General features: G+C 39.2%; 1 protein-coding gene across 4 annotated transcripts in view; it reads right to left on the bottom strand.

The window, feature by feature from the left end:
- Positions 1-18,008, bottom strand: part of LOC143150042 (protein kinase C-binding protein NELL1) — a 108,566-nt gene that overhangs the window by 72,454 nt on the left and 18,104 nt on the right. The window lies entirely within an intron of this gene.

Consider the following 18,008-nt stretch of genomic DNA (forward strand, 5'->3'; position numbering starts at 1 on the left):
CTCGATCTTCGAGGAAACAGTTCCACAAATTCGTCTCACGAAAACACTTTGGACGAGACGAACCGTCCTTGATGCGACGCGACGAAGACATTCGCACGTTCGAAGGCAAGAGAAAAACGGCACCTGCCATCGATCGTCATGTTTCGTCTCGACAGGCATTGTTAGGGATATTTCAACCGAAAGCTGTTGGAAACAGTCATGGTAGTGGCTCCTCTCAAATATAAATGGAACTGGAAGATTTATTTTAAGCAAAATTATGAAAATGTGAAACACCACAGAGACTCCGCAGACACCAGAACTGAAAGTAGGCATTTGTCTACGAGCGCCACTGTTCAACGCTTAAAGTTTTATAATTAAAAAGATCTAATCATTTTTGTACGATATGTCATTTTTCTCCAATTTGTTATCAATAATTTTTATATACTTTCTTTTATAAAAGAAAGTAACGTGACAGTGTTCTCTGTCTATGAACATGGACAAATGAAGCAAATGCGGCTACGTCCGCAGTTGATGCGGTAATGTGCAAAACGGTGATGCAGAGTGTGGCGTATCGAGAAATAAAGTCATCGTGAACGAGCTAACCACCAATTATTTCCAGTGATATATTTTTTGCAACGTCGTCGACAGGATCGTCAAAGAAGAGTGGCTATCGTGAAAAGATGACGAAGAAGCAAAAGGGGAGGAGGAAGGCCATAAAAAGCAGACAGAGACGACGGAAAAGAGTCGCGATGGATCTGTTTATTGCCAGGCGGAATAAAAATCGTCGTTGTCGTTGTGTGGCGCGCTGTTTCGCGTGGAGGAGCAATGTAGCAATGTCAACGGCACTCGTATCAGCTAGAGAGCCTCTCGTCCTCTTCCACTGTATTCTTCCTTTCAGCCTCCTCTCCAAGGTTCTCCTCTCTACTCGCGAAACACGCAATCAATTATGACGACTTCACGATTCCCTTCTTGTCGTTCCTCTCTTACGATCATCGGTATCGTCGATCTCTTCGCTCGCTTCCTGTCGCGTCCCCTCCTCTCGTTTCTTTTTCAACGAACGTCTGGTGATTTAAATTTGCCGCGCGCGCCAAAGGCACTTCGCTGACCGCGAGACGATTGATTCGAGTAACGAACCGTATAATTTTCATTGCTTCGCGTTACCTTTCGATATTGTGTTAAATGAATTTTAATCCGGTCATTTCGATTACAGAATTTTTCAAGATTTCTTTTCAAATTTTTCAATTTTTCAATCATCGTTTACTTGCTCTCTGCTGACCGCGAGACGATTCATTCGAGTAACGAACCGTATAATTTTCATTGCTTCGCGTTACCTTTCGATATTGTGTTAAATGAATTTTAATTCCGTCATTTCGATTACAGAATTTTTCAAGATTTCTTTTCAAATTTTTCAATCGTCTGTTACTCTCCGCTGACCGCGAGATGATTGGTTCGAGTAAAGAATCGTGTAATTTCGTTGATTCGTAACCTTTCGATATTGCGTTCATCTTTGCAATACCAGGGGTTTAGGCGACCGCGGGAGAGAACACGCGTGGGTCCAAACGGACCCGTAATTTAACCTTGCACAAATATTTCGAATAAAAATCCTATTATTTTGTCGTATCCTTCTTAATTTCTACGCAAAAATTGTACTAACGGTATAATTGAGCAATACAAAAGTCTCTTTGGATAAGGTAGTAAGATGAGAGTTAAATAAATTCTAATTCGGTGTAAAATTTTTCAAATCGATCGTCTGTTTTTTTGCGGAAAGTATTTCATATCTAGTGTTTGGAATTTTATGTATAAGCGTTGAAAGCATTCTACATACTTCGTGTCGCAAATCGATAATATACACGAAAAGTAAAACTTTAGCATTTCTTTGTTTGATCCTTCGGGAGACAATTCTTTCTGTAACCTAACCCCTTCAAGGATGTTATTGTATACGTATAGGCGCGTTGAGCGTTCAATTATTGAGTTTATTTTAAATATAATAACACTGATATTAAATGATATTTAAATTATTCAGTGATATTTAAATCACTGAAAGTGACTATTAAAATTTTTTTTCTCCATCTCACAATAATATAACATATTATCGTCGCAAGATTAGTTCGTGTGATGGGCCAATATTGGTTCAAATTTTCATTTCTTTCAGTTAACAAAAATTCCTCCCACAGGAGGTTAAATACCACTGTAACGTTGTACCAAGTATTACTCTTACTTGCTCCGTATTAATTACTAAATATTTATCGATATACTCCGTATTATTCGCAAAAAGACATCCAACCTCGACATTTCCAAACAGATGAAGTTTTCATTAATTTCGGCTAAGAAAGATTCCTCCCTGTGAAGGTTAAAGCAAATGTAACGTTGTACCAAATGTTACTCTTACTTGCTCCGTATTAATTACTAAATATTTATCGATATACTCCGTATTATTCGCAAAAAGACATCCAACCTCGACATTTCCAAACAGATGAAGTTTTCATTAATTTCAGCTAAAAGAGATTCCTCCCTGTGAAGGTTAAAGCAACTGTAACGTTGTACCAACTACTACTCTTACTTGCTTCTTATTAATTAATAAATATTTATCGATAAACTCCGTATTATTCGCAAAAAGACATCCAACCTCGACATTTCCAAACAGATGAAGTTTTCATTAATTTCAGCTAAAAAAGATTCCTCCCAGAGGTGGTTAAATACAACTGTAACGAGTAACCAAGTACTACTCTTACTTGCTCCGTATTAATTAATAAATATTTATCGATAAACTCCATATTATTCGCAAGAAGACACCCAACCTCGACATTTCCAAGCAGATTATCCGAAGCTCTTCAGAATTTTACCTGACATCGTATGAACTTTTTCATCGGAATTGAATCAAAATTTCGAAATAAAACCGTGCAATTTATCGCGCAACGTAAATCTATCGTTCGAAGCAGTAAACCAACGGCAGTGTACGCGAACCGTAATTAGACGTTTAACGGTGTGGAGCTACGCGTGTTCCATCTTTCATCAAAATTCCGGGTGGTCCGTGAGTTTCGACGGCCCCGGTGGTTGTATTTTTAAACAAAAGGGGGTTAGTCGTCTGCGAAGTTCTACTAGTAGCGAATAATTTTCACGTGGTCCGCGACACCGGCGCCGTTTCAGCGAGCGTAGGCGAGCTAGATTTATTCGCGCTGAACCACTCGCGTCTGGACGGCGTCTGGAGTCGCGTCTCGCTCGTAAAATCACCAGAAAATAATCAGGACGCTCTCGGGGCATCATCGAGCGATCCCAGAGTTGCCTGCTCGAAACGATTACACGCTTTTTACGACGGTCCACTTTGCCGCTGTCTCATTTTCAGAAGCCCCATTGTAACGAACTTCGTTACGTTCTTGTTCCTGACGTGCTCGTTCCAACAAAAGACGAATTTTTATTTTCAATTACCATTTAGCTACTTTTTACCAGAAATATTCATCGTATTATCCAGCTCGACAATTGGAACAATTAATCACTCAACGATCCTTGGAAGATTCACGATTCATATTATTCTACGATTCTTTATCCGTGGCAACAAATTTAAAATTTATTCGTTTAATGGAACTTGGAAAGTTCACCACTTGTATATTCTACGATTCTTTATCTGTACCAAAGATAATTTAATAATCCAAGCTTTAGTTCCAGACTTAGGTACAACGAATCGAAAATGGCGGTTCACGTGCCGTAACAATTTTACTTTTCTTAGTAACCGGTTAAAAAATTCTTTGCAATTAGTTTGACCGATGCGGTCAATGTACACCGATAGTAAAGAAGTTTTGGTGTAAGATTAGGTCAAATGTTGAGTAATACGCATTCTCCTACTCCATTCCTTAATCCTTTTGTAACCCCATAAACAGAATAGCATTTGTCTACAATTGTTTCACTGAATTCTATTTTGGTAAAAATTTTCCGACAAATATACACTTGAAAATAAAATATACTCTTCGGTTATCTAATCACGATACCTCGGCGCGCAGAAACAATTTGTTACGAAACGGAAAATACGAAGGAACCCTGTTGCAAGATAACCTATACCAAACTATGTTATTCTTCTGGTACCATTCTCTATCGTCGGCGAAACGAGGCAGATAAAGTCCATCTTAGTTGCTCGAACCGCTCGATATTTCCCAATATCCACGTGAAATATTATTTTATTCGAATATCTTTATTGCAAAATGACCTCAAAAGCTGGCTGAAAGAAAAAACTGGTCTCCGACGGCTATCAAGCGTTTACGATAGAGATCGAGGAGGATAGAGCGATCTGGCAGCGGATCATTGGCCAGAGCGGTGGAAGAAGACATCGACGCGGTGCTTCGATAGGACTGTCGCGTGCGCGGGTGTGCGTGCGTGTAACGTAGTGGTCTATCAATTTCGCGGGCCTGGACGTTTACGAGGAGATCGTAAAGGCGACGTAATAGGCGCATACGGTCGTGCAGGCCGCCGCCGGGTGGCCAGGAAATTCGATAGAGCGCGAAAGGGGTTTTACGTAAGCCGAGGTCCTTCGATCGTCCTCCTCGTTGCATCGGTCGCCGTAAAGGGCAAAGTTTCCACACGGACCTCCTCCTCGCTTTTTCTAATGCAAGTCGAAAACTGCTCGCTCTCGCGATCGTTGTTTCGCGATTCGATAACAAGCGGTGTGTATAAGAGGTTGGGTTTCACAATTGAGGTTAGAATTTATTACAGGATTATTAAACGCGTCTCACCTCTTACACAGGTGTGTGTGTGTGTGTGTGTGTGTGTGTTGTAAATCGTCAATTTTTATATACATATATTCTATATATACAACTCCCCCCCCCCCCCCTCCTCTGTGTGTGTGTTTGTGTGTTGTGAATCGTAAATTTGTATATACATATGTTCTATATATACAACTACATCCCCCCTTGTGTGTGCGTGTGTGCGTGTGTGTGAATACACAGCTGCATATATATATATATATATATGTGAGACACCCAACACTTTTAGAATAATGCAAAAATTTATTATTCCTTTGATTAGGTTCCATTTCATTTCTCAGAGTAAACGACTATCTATATCAAATCCACAAAGTTTGTAACTTTATATAATAATGTTACATAAAAATGTTACATAAAAAATGTTTGTAACTTTATATAATAATGTTACATAAAAAATATTCGTAACTTTATATAATATTGTTACATAAAAAATGTTTGTAACTTTATATAATAATGTTACATAAAAATGTTACATAAAGAATAAAGATAAATAAGTTAACCATCCGAACGGTGCAACTTGCGCAATTCTCGAAGAATTTTTATCGAGAAACTCTTCAAAGTATCCATTCAATGGAGAAAGTATAAAGCAAAGGAGGTAACGTTGATATTTAAGACAATTTCGAAGAAAACCGTGGCGGAGAGTTTATTTTGAAATGATTGAAGATAATTTACAAATTTCACACTTGCTTCGTGATTTAATATTGTAACGTTTCAAGCAGCATCGATATTGCTCTTTGTGATCCGTCTAAGCGAGAGTTTGTTCCAATCAGTACCGATCATAACTTCGATGTTGCGAGTTACGACTTCTGGGGATCGGTTTATGTATAGTTTCGTGATTATCTTGCAATCATAATTCTTTTTCCGATTGATTCACAGTCGTTGATAACCAAGAGGTTCCAGACATTGCTTCCTGATTCCCACGGTTACAGGAGTGTTAAGTGACAATTGTTATTGCTCCAGCTCGTACGACGCCATTCTTTAAATTGGCAGAATGTGTATTTAAATGTAACGACACCCAGCGTGTAAATAAAAGCGGACATAAATGTTTGATCCCATTGAATTTCTAATTCAATCTTCAACGTTAAGTAATATTGCACATTTCGTTTTTTTTTATACCGACACCGACCTCAATTACGAGGTAAATAAGTTCGTAAAGTATCCTTTACTCTTGAGCCCCGGCCATTTTACTCGTCCGCCTTTTTCAAACTCTGGCGGACAATATCTTAAGCGCGCCATCTAGGCTTCGTTGTCATGTTGCTTCAATCTGCATGATTTTCTTCCGCTTTTTCCTAAATTGTACCGGCGCTTGGGAGACAAACAATGGAGAGAACAGTGGCATAATTCTCCCATATTTTCCCGGCCCTGCTACTTTATATTTATTATCCATGGCTCGCATGTGGCAAGGATATCGAATCGTTAAAACTTGGATCAAAGTGAATTGAAACGACCCGAAGAAAGTTAAAGTAAAATGAAAAATCTCTACGAACCTACGAAAAAATGGAATCCTTTAAACGATGCTGTCGATGAATCAAAAGAAGCAACAGTTAAATACATTTGGTCGATAAAGTGTTGGAAAAGGAATGCAAAACTGTAACGTTGTTGAAACTTTCCCGATAAAAATAATATTTACATTTATTAAGTCACGGTATATCATATCGTGCGGAATTTCAATTCGAAGATAATGAATTTTTCATGGAGGGATTGGATACGATGTGAATGAAAAATAATACAGAGAAACGTGGCACAAGGCGGATATTTAAATCAGAAATGCAACGTCGTATGGAGAAATATGGGACGACAGTATCGAATTGTTCGGAATGTATTCGTCAGCCATCTTTATTAGTTCGGGTCGAGACCACGTGGGCTGGGACAGTGGTAGTTTGAATTTTTTTGGTGTCCTGTACAAGTTGAACATAACTTGTATCACATGTGAGCGAAGTGCTACATTTCCCGACTTACGACCGAAATTTCCGGTAGGACACTGCCACCACAATTCATATTTGAACAAAGTCCTCGGGTTTCGTATAAAGTCGAATAAATACGATCACAGCCCGTTGATACGTAAAACGTAAGCGTCGAAGAAACCAATATTCGCCATGCTCGTATATTCGAAAATACTTTAATGATTCCGAAAAAAACAATTTTTACGGTATTGTTTCATTGTTGTTACTGTAAGTTATAAATTCACACGAAAATGCTCTCAATGAGAAATTTAATGCACGAAGATTTTTGTTCGATATAAATATTTCAGGTTACTTTAACGTTTACAATTCTAAGTTTTCTGTCATTTTTCTTCTTCAGGATAGTTCGTTGAAAAAATTTAAAAGAAGAAGATAAATTTAAAAAAAAGTCTTAGAATATCATTAATCTTTCGTATACTCAAATATTATTACTATATTTTAATAGATTTCCATTTTACAGGTAAAATTCCTTAGTTTCCGGCAAATTTTCCACGAGTGAAAGTTGCTTCGGTTAGTTCTAAATCTACATGAAACACAAAGAATGCGGTTTCGGCTTGAATCTAAAACGAAAAAATCAGTTTAACGAAAAGCAAAGAGCCAAACTGTTCGTCGGAGTCTTTGAAGAAGCTCGTTTCAATTAAAAAAATTAAAGACTCTTGGTAACACGCTGATTCCTTGCATCCTTTAGTCACATACTCTTTTTCCAGGGAATGAGAAACGTGTTCGAGAAACGAGCGAAGAATTAAAACAGAAAGTTTGAAGCGATAGGGCGTGGATCAGGATTTAACGCGATTCTCGAATTGTCCACCGCTTTCGAGTCTATTTTTATGCGTCTGTCAACAAAAATAACGCGTTACCCTCTTTGTGGAACCTCATCAGTGCGTTCTCATTGTTTCCAATTCTAGAAACTTAACAAAAATTGAATAAAAGATATCGTCACAAAATTGACTCCGAAAGAGCATCAATAGAGGGTTCTCGAGGTGCGAAAAATAAGAAAAATATTTTTAACTATCTAGGGAGAAATTAAACTAAAAATTCAAAAGTCTAAAAAATATTCCGACACATAAAATATAATAGTATACATCCCTCTCCCTCGCTGATGAGACATAAAATATTACATTATTTACGGATATCTCTACTAGTACATCGTGACCAATTTTAAGGGATTACTGCTTAAAAAACATAAATCAGGTCATCAATTTGCAATCGATATTCGAGGATCTTAGTTGTCGACTCGATGATTCGGTTCAGATCGTGACAGAAAACAATGAGAACCACACGTAGTTTATCCAAACACACGTTTCGCAATTTTTACACTTGAAACCTAGCAGCAGACTGTACCAAACGTAACGGACCAAACGTAAACCAACATGAACCGAACGTAAAAATGTTCAGATTATTCGATGTAATAACTCGAAGTAGAAACCCAACTGTCCAGCTTCTATTCCATCATCCTCGGCCATCGTGGGCCCAAAATCCGACCGAGCCGGAATTATTTCGAGTGGCGTGTTTTTCACCAGACACCGCGGCGAGTATTCTAGGAACGATTCCGTGAAGGTCGATTCAAAGTGGGAAGCGCGGCAGCGAAAGCTCAAAGCGCGGTTTCGCGGTTATCAGAGGCAGCCTTGCACCGTTGATGCGGATTGGCGCGACGATAGCCGGCGGTAAGCTCCTCTATTTTCGAGGCATCCGGCCACCTGCGGAGTCTCATCGCGAACGTGGGCTGCCGAGAGATGGAAGGGACATTGAGAGCTACGGCGAGAGGGACGCGAGCGGAATAGAGCGAGACGCCCGTCAACGCACATGGAGCCGAGGTAATGTCAATAAACTGATCGGCTCCTTTCCTGGAAGGTGTGCCACGCTCGTGATATGCACGTGGAAGTGATCGGTCCATCGGGTAAATATTTACGAATTCCGCCCGATCGATCTCTCCGCGAAGGATTTCAAAGCCAACCCCTACTTAACCATTGCCCAAGTTGGACGCGGCTTGGAGTCGTTTGAAGTACGATACTAGCAGAGGTGGCGCGTGAGATACTACACGAGAGATACAACGAATCTTCGGAGGCTAGATAGAACGCTTAAAAATAGTAAATAATGTATTTGGTATTGATTTTATTCCCAGAAGAGAGGATCGTTAGAATCTTCGGAGGACAGATAGAAAAGTTAAGAATAGTAAATGGTCGATTTAATATTAATTTTTATTTCCACGTAAGAGAATTAGTAGAACGTTCGGAGAGTAGGTAGAAAATAATCAATTTACTATTAACCTTTTTTTCCCACGGAAGAAGATTATTTGTTTGAAAGACAATCCCTAGTTGGATATGATTCAAGATGGACGCGGCTTGGAGTCGTTTGAAGTACGATACTAGCAGAGGTGACGCGTGAGATACTACACGAGAGATACAACGAATCTTCGGAGGCTAGATAGAACGCTTAAAAATAGTAAATAGTGTATTTGGTATTGATTTTATTCCCAGAAAAGAGGATTGTTAGAATCTTCGGAGGACAGATAGAAAAATTAAGAATGGGAAATGGTCGATTTAACATTAATTTTATTCGCACGTAAGAGATTCTACTATTAGTAGAACCTTCGGAGAGTAGGTAGAAAATAATCAATTTACTATTAATCTTTTTTTCCTACGGAAGAAGATTATTAGTTTGAAAAGCAATCCCTAGTTGGATATGGTTCAAGATGGACGCGGTTTGAAGTTATCCGAAGTACAGTACCAGTAAAGGTACCACGTGAATCTTCTGAAGATAAATATAAAATATAAAAATAGCAACCGGTTAAATTATTATTAATCTTGTTTCCATAGAAGAGAATTATTAACTTGAAATGCTCTGTATTCTCTGAATACAGCCCAAAATAAATTCATCTTGGAATCGTTTAAAGTATAGTATTATAATAGTAGAGGTATCATGTGAGATGTTGCTATGCACTACGAACTTCATCCAAAGGATGATTAGTGTGGAGCAACCCCTAGTTGGACACAACCCAAGTTAGGTGCATCTCGGAGTTTTCTGATGTACAGTGAAGTACAGTACTAGCAGCGGTACCGTATAAAATCTTGTACAACAGATTGAACGAGAATAGATCGAATACCAAAGAATAGTAGCCAATTAATGTTGCTTAACTATGGAACTAATGGATTGTAATCGAAACCTAAATTTTTTCTTCAGCAAATCGCCCCGACCAACCGAGCTGTCCAAGTCTTTGATAAAATCTCATCCTCGAATAATCTTAGGGATAATCTGTTTACTGGTTTCAATACCAGGAACATCTAGGTAATTTTTCCCCAACTATAATCATCATTTCTACGTATAATTCCCAACATTAAAAACAAGATACTAACTTAATCTCCACGAAGAACAATGCAACCTAATTATACAGAGTGTTCCGTTAACTATCATCGCTTTAATCGTTTCCATCGCTCTAGCAATTAACGAAAAATTTATTTAATAAAAAACCGTTCAGAAGAAGCCACAACGCGGCGCTTCCATTATTCGTAAACAATATTCCCTAGAAAAGACTCGTTACTCGAAATCAAATATTTCCATACGATGTGACGATAAACCAACCCAAAGACTCTGTACGAGATTGAAGATCATTGAAAGTACGAAAGCACGAGCAAAAATATTTCTTCGACTTTGGATATCACCAGACCCAGCCTACACCTTTACAAATGTACGCAAATTCTCTACTGAGCAATTTCAATCCCCCAACTTTTCGTCCGGTTGTTGTAGTCACGGAAACAATCTTTCGATTGTTTACCGGAGCGTTCTGCGGTGACTCCATTGATTACGGAACACGGTGTACCGCGAGCGGCAAACGTAACGTCTCGTCTAACGAAACGAAAGAGGAAGAAGAGGCTGACGAAGCGGGGCTCGGTCTCTTTCCAGCGAGCGGCACGACGCTCCGCGGAAATTCGCTAATTATAGATCGACTAGCGACGAGGTGAACGCGTTGCCGTCGACGCCGACGGCCACGACGACCACTCGCTTGGACTTGAACCAATCCTGACCTTCCCTGCTGCGTCGTGTCGACCTAGAAAATTGCGTGCGTCGTATCCGTCGCAGCGTGACGGACTCTCGCCATATATAGTGTCGCGTACCGCCGAATACCGCGACCGGAAGTCCTCGACGCCGTCCTCCAGCGATTTCGATTAGGTACCCTCCCCGTATACTTTTTTCCAACAAATTTTTTCCCCTCGCGTCACTTTTTATTCCATCGACCATACACCATCGAGCGTTCTTTCAATGCATTTTTAACGTTCGATTTTTAACCTCGAATATTAAATTCCCAAAATGATTCCCAACAGTGTGTAGCGTTGGGGGTAAATTTTTCCTTCAAATTTTCAAGATTTTTAAACACAGGGTGTTCGTTTTTAATCTTCATTCTAAATTTTCTCGCGTTATTTTCGAAACAATTTGTACGCGCAAAAATATTTTCGAACTGTTGTAACAATTTTCTGAATTTTCAGGTAACACTGAACGAAGACTTCTAAGTACAAGTTGTGCTCCTTTCGAAAGGACAAAATGTCTTGCGTACGTCTTCTAATTTTCTGTGTTTAAAATAGCTCGGTGTTTATTATTTACAGCTACGAGCTGTCCAATTAAAATATTCGTAACCGATGACCAATCGTAAACGGTACTAAAGCACGAGCATCTTAAGTAGATAATATCCATAACAATAAAGCTAGCTGCAATACTGATGAAACCTTGGATCATTCTTTCAAGAATACCTAGTTTACGTTCGAATACATTGGACTATGGTTAAAACTTTGATAATTCCACTTTTAAATTTATACAAGCATGAATTTTTTTACAATAGCCTCCATATACGATATGTACGTATATATTATTATTAGATTATTATTATTGGAACAAAAGAGTATTTAAAACTATTAACTTTGATCAATTACATAATCATCGTCATATATGACAGTTATAGTAACAGAAACGAGCATTGAAAGTTTTGCATATTGCATATCTAATGCCCGAAGTATATAAATTCTTTATCGCTTGAAAATGTAAATCTGCTACCCTCATCCGTCACATAGCGGTTGATGCGAATTGTACATGTTTAGCACGACACCGTAGGAAATGTCACAAACATAACTGCCTATCACGGTTCCGTGACATTTCCGTCTTTCACCTTTCTGGCATTCAATTTTATACGACCACGTTCTAGTTTCATTAAAGTCGGACAATTTGTTCACGATGCTTAGTACAACACACACGTAATATACATATTAGTGTACAATATATATAATAATTATTCATAGAGTTAATTGTTTGTTAATTTTTTGTGCTCGACATGCACATTTCGTTTTCACCTCTCTCAAAATGTTGAACTTTAATTAAGGATTATTATCATTATTATTATTATTATTTTTAATTTATTATATATATATATATATATAACGTTCGAATACATTGGACTATGGTTAAAACTTTGATAATTCCACTTTTAAATTTATACAAGCATGAATTTTGTATAATAATTTCAATAATATATATATATATATATATATATATATATATATATATATATATATTATTCATATCAGGAGAAAGTGTACCGATTATTTAAATACAACATAGGTACAGACATAGGTTGCATGTAAACCTAACATCAAAATGTATTGAACGTAGTTCCTTTTTAATATATTTAGAAGTCTTTTAGAATGTAAAAACATTTTCCATTCGTCGTTTTCTATTTTCCTCGCGCATTTTATTTGCAAAATCGATCATTAGCTTCTTTTTGCGATAATTGATTCAATTCGAACGAAACAAACACCTGTTTCAATGCCGTCAAACGTTCTCAGCTAACCTGCTTTTCAAATTAACTTATTTGATATTTAAAAATATTGTCACAGAATAAACCATGGTAATAATCGAAGACATCAGGGATTATCGTCAAAAAAATATTTTTTTTCCTTTTCCTACATCTTTCGCGAATAAGTACAATTTTTGTAAATATTATATAAAATATAAATATACAATATATTAATATTTATACGTAGGCATTAATACCTATTGAAAATATTCGAACGATTGATACCCATTGGAAAATAAGTAAATAATAGGTTGCTCGTTAAGTTTTGTCGTTCGACAAGAAATGGAGCTATTAGGTTCGTCGTTTTATTTTTCTAAAGATGGTGCTACTGTTCGATATTATTATTTATAAGTACACATTAATACCTATTGGAAATATTCGGACGATTGACACCATTGGAAAATAAGGAAATAACAGGTTGCTCGTTAAGTTTTGTCGTTCGACAAGAAATGGAGCTACTAGTTTCGTCGTTTTATTTTTCCAAAGATGGTACTACTGTCCTATGAACATCTGCGAAGTGTGATTCGTCGACTCGTTCGTATATTTACAATTGTTCAAAGTTCAAGTGCCGTAGTATATTTTCACAATGTAAGAAACGAGAAAACTTATCGAACAACCTAGTATAAATCTCTTACGGAACCACTGGACAGATACCGAACGAAAGGTCGCCAATTTTCGCTACTAGGGTGGCGCATGGCCGCGGGGAAATCGGTGCGCAGGTAACTTTTCCATTTCCGGTGTTTCCCCGGTTCTCGAATCCGGCCGAATTTCCCCATGAAAATTAATTTCCGCCCAGCTGGAAAACGTTGGAAATCGTCCAGACCGTGTCGCGGTTATGAAAGAAAAGGAATTGGGTTGGAATGGAGTGCAGGTTATAGCGGGGCGCAGCAGCCGCTTGTAAAGAGGCGTATCGCCGAGCCTCGAGGAGACTGAAATTTCTGAAGCTCGTTGCGACCGTGACCTTACCAAATGCGTGTGGCATCGAAGTGTGTTGGAGCACGGCACGGTGGCGAACAACGGCGGAGAGGGTGGCGCAGAAACGAGCCTCAATTGAGGTGGATGCGTGCTGGTAATTAACAGCAATTGGCGTTACAGCCGACGGCCATTAATATTCGGTTCATCGATATCTGCGCGACCTTTTCAACCGTCGATTGTAATTTCGGTAATGGGCGCAAAACGAATTTACAACGGCAGTTCGTGGAACTACGGCTCGTATCTGCGAGAGCGTCGCGGACTGCTTTTTCGAGGTTAGGGTGACCATCCCCGGATCGTAAGGAACGGGTACGCGAGACGTTCTTCGAGCAACCATGATCCGGAAATATCGAACGGTCCGAGAGCATAATTTTTGTACGGAAATAAATAACGAACGTAAAATAATAAATCAAGTTAGGTTAGGTAACTTACTTTTCTTCGTTTTGTCACGGAAAAATTTTTTACTGGTTCAAGATTTCAAATTTTGTTTTTCCAATGTGGAGAAGTATTGGGTTGGACTTTCAAAGTTTGCTTCTCAAATTGAGGTAAAGTATTTCTTCTTTAAAGAAATGAAAATTAATATGAAATAACGAGACACACGATCGATATTTACACGCAAAGTTAAAACAGAATGGAATCACTTTTCGATAGAAACGGTATTGATGGTAAATTCGTTGGTCGTAAGTTTCGAACGAACGAACGAGAGTAGAAAAATAAATGTTTACTTCTCTCAGAGATTAAAAACAGCGAAGTGTAAATGATCAGGAGGAAAAACTAATTTCGATGGAAAGTGAGATAAAATCACAGTCGACCGATCCGGAAATGGAATAAGGGATGAGGGGAACAAAGCCGTGAAATGAAAGTTCAGTGTTTGCAGAAGATAAAGGGACGAACCGAGGCTGAGGTCTTCGAAGAACTGAAAGAACGTGGAAAATGGAAACGAAAATGGAGCGAATACCCGGTATGAAATGAAACTTTAATTTATCATTACGATAGATTAACAATAAAAAGTACCAAACCACGTAACAAGAGAGTTTAGTATTAATACATAAAATATGCACGTATAATTCTCTAGGCAGAATTAATGGTAAATGACAACGAAAAGGGAAAGTTGAAACGCGATTCTAAACAATTGCACTTCTCTTGCAAAATCGAAAATGAATTTTCAAAACCACCTATCTACGTATTGTATTCCGTCGGATAAAGATAAACAAGATTGCTCGTGTAACTTAAAAATAAAAAAAAAAGATAATTAACGACAGTTCTCGAGAAACAGGAAAAAAAATACCATTAAATTTCCACGATAAATCGTAAATGTAAACGTAATTGCAAAATCTTAATCCGAAAATCCGGATTGAAGCTGCGGAGGCCTCGAGAATAATCCTAATTGAAGCGCAGTAAACTCGCCACCCTCGAAACATCAGAGTGGCGAAAGGTTCGAGGAACGAAATCGAAGCCACCGAGATCGAACCAGCGAGTCTCGCGGCGCTGAAAGACAAAAAAATAAAAAAAAAAACAAAAAAAAAATAAAGACGAATCGAGAAAATGAAAACGAAGACTCGCGGCAAGAAAGCATTCGGGGTTTTAAGGGGATAGAGAGAGGCAAGATGGCAGGTGTGGGTGATTGGGGGCGATCGATGAACCCCCGAGAAAAAGCTGGGCTTGCGGCGGGGGTTCGGGGCGGCGGCAGGATGGGGGCGGAGAGGGGCGTATGCCACGAGGGTGCCACGAGGAGAACGGTGGATGTAAGGGGTGATAGGCCGGGGGCAGGAGGTCACTCGACTCTAGCTGCCTCACCTATGCAACTTCTTTCCGTTCGAATATTGTTAGCCTCTTAAGGGCTGGATTCGAACTGGACCGATTAACCTTTTACATCGTACGCCCGTGTGACTCTACGAACCTTATCGCTAACGGAACTCGACCTCGAGAGATTTATTCGTCGATAGAAATTTATTCGCGTCTCTCCAATTCCGTTGAAGATCAAACAGAGTACATACGAGATTGAACGTATCGGATCGGTATTTTTCCAAATGCGATCAGTGCCCCGTTAGTGGATCTAGGTTAGGAATCAAGAGTTGAGAGAACGACGTGACTAGGTAGTTTCGTTTCATTTCCTCGAAGATTCGCACGACAATCTCCCACTTGTGGTCTAGAAAACGTCAGATTGCCAAATGTAACGTTCGATTCAAAATTGGATTCAATTTTATCTTCGAACCGACACGACTGGGCGAGCTCGCTTCATATCCTCAAAAATGTTCACCGACTGCGTTTCATACTACCTGTACGCGATTTTAAAATACATCGGGTAACCGGATACAACGTTCGACTTACAAGGAAAGCTAATTTTTATTTTAATTATTCTTTCCTCGAAACGAAACGAATCTTCAAGTTCCAATGCCTGGGTAAAATCACCCCTATGAAGTATCTTCGACTCGTGATAATTTTTCGCTAAAAAAGAAACAATTCTTTCCCTCTTTGAACTCTCTAAGAAAGCACTCTTCTAGACGAGTATCATTTTTAATAATCTACGGGAGAAGCTACGCCACGCAATCCGTCCCTAAACAAATCGCGTAATAGGTAACTAGTATGGGAGACCGAAGGCAGACGTCTGATCGCGTCTGGGGCTCGCATTAAATTTTTCCAAACGATCTCGAGCACGCGAGAGAGCGTAAGTGTCGCGAAAACGAACGCGATCGACGCGTGTGGTCCCCGAAGCCGGCCGGCAGCACGGATCGTAACAGGAGGGCCTAACTTCGGTGGTCTCTAAAAAGAAGGATAAACGTTCCGAGAGGCACAATCGACCTTTATACGCCTCGGTGACCGGCGTATATATATGTCCTCCCTGGATGTCATATTACTTATTGATATCAACGGAATTTGATGCGCGCAGAATGCGCCGCGACTGGATGCCGACGCTCTTAAATGGAAGTAATATTGGTCGGCTGATTTGGCAGTAGATCAAACCAACGCTGGCGGTGAATCAAGCCCTCTTTGTGTCGGGTACCGGCCATACCGTACAATTCGAATTCGAATTCCCCGCTGGTGATGTCACGATTTGTATTGGCAATTTCGCAGGCGTGAGAACACCCAAAGAGTCACACGCGGCCCAGCCACCGTCTCCTCGTGGTCCTACGAAAGACGGTTTCTATCCGCGCGATTAAATTAATGGGTCGCCTCGCTTTCAGTTTCCAACGTGTGCTGACATTTTAATCTCCGGCGAAACGGAGACGACGGAGACCGTCTCTCAGGACTTTGGGATTACGGAGTCTTCGAAAACCCAAAATCCGGGCGTACGGTTGATCCTTGGCTTTGATCGCTCCAACTCACCAATTGAATAGAATAGGTAGACATTTTAATCGGTTACACAACGTACTAGTTAAATAACACGTTAGTAAATTTAAAATGATATTTCGAGTCTGAAATTGTTCGGTTCTCTGCTTATAGATCAGGGATCTATTCTCAATGGAACAAAATAGAATACTCGAGCTGAATACACTGATTCTACTCGTTACGTGGATACTCGTTTAACAAGCACACATTATAATACGTCAGTGCTCGATCTTTTCAGAAATTAGCTGTCATCTCGAAGACCAAATTCTAGGCGTTGCGTTAATCCTCGTGCTAGAGCAAATCTCGAGTAAAAAATTGGTAAACTATAACCAACTGCGGTACGTACACTTACTTAACCGAGCACGCAACTTTACCATCGACTGTACTTTGGTCAGATCGGTAATAATTTAGTAAATTCAACTGTTTATTGGTAAGTTAACTTTTTTGCATCGCATCAAAAATAGAACGATAAAGTGACCGACCGCGAAAAGTTTCAAGTATGATAGAACAGTATGGATTACTTTGGCACTATCCTGCGACACCAAAGTTGGTAGGCTAATATTGTAGTGTTTAACTTTTACAGCAGGTTCCAGCTGTTAAACCATGGAATTTCTCGACAAGGAATGAAATCGTTCGTAGGTGTATCCTCGAACATTTTGAATCGGGTGACGAAGGTCGTTTATTTAAAATATTCGGTACAAGTTAAATCTGGGATATAAATAAATTCATTGACGATTTAAACACCAGCCATCCGATAGAATACCACGCTAAGTTGAACGATTCCTCCCTACAGTTGTTAGAAGTAGAGTCACCCTAGTATCTTTAAGCTTCGTTTCCACGAGGAAGATGACTCACTTAAGCCCTGAATTATGTGCGTGACCGATGACAATCGTAGCTGCCTAAGTGATCCAAGTACTGATTATGAGTGTCTAGAGTATCAGATTTAGGGACAAGTATTCATCCTACTTGGTAACTGTTTTCCGTAAAATTCGACCTACTTAAGAATTATCTTTCTCGAGAAACGAGAAGAGGAGAAGGTAATTAACCCAGATGGTAAAAATAAATATTAAAATTTGTAGTCGTTGAGCTACCGAGCTGAAAGAAAGGCAAGAAATGCACTTTTAAGATTCCTCTAAAATCTAGAACGATCTTCTACGTAAATGGTGGGCTAGTCAC

This window comes from Ptiloglossa arizonensis, chromosome 1, assembly GCF_051014685.1.
Source record: "Ptiloglossa arizonensis isolate GNS036 chromosome 1, iyPtiAriz1_principal, whole genome shotgun sequence".
Taxonomy (NCBI): Eukaryota; Metazoa; Arthropoda; class Insecta; order Hymenoptera; family Colletidae; genus Ptiloglossa; species Ptiloglossa arizonensis.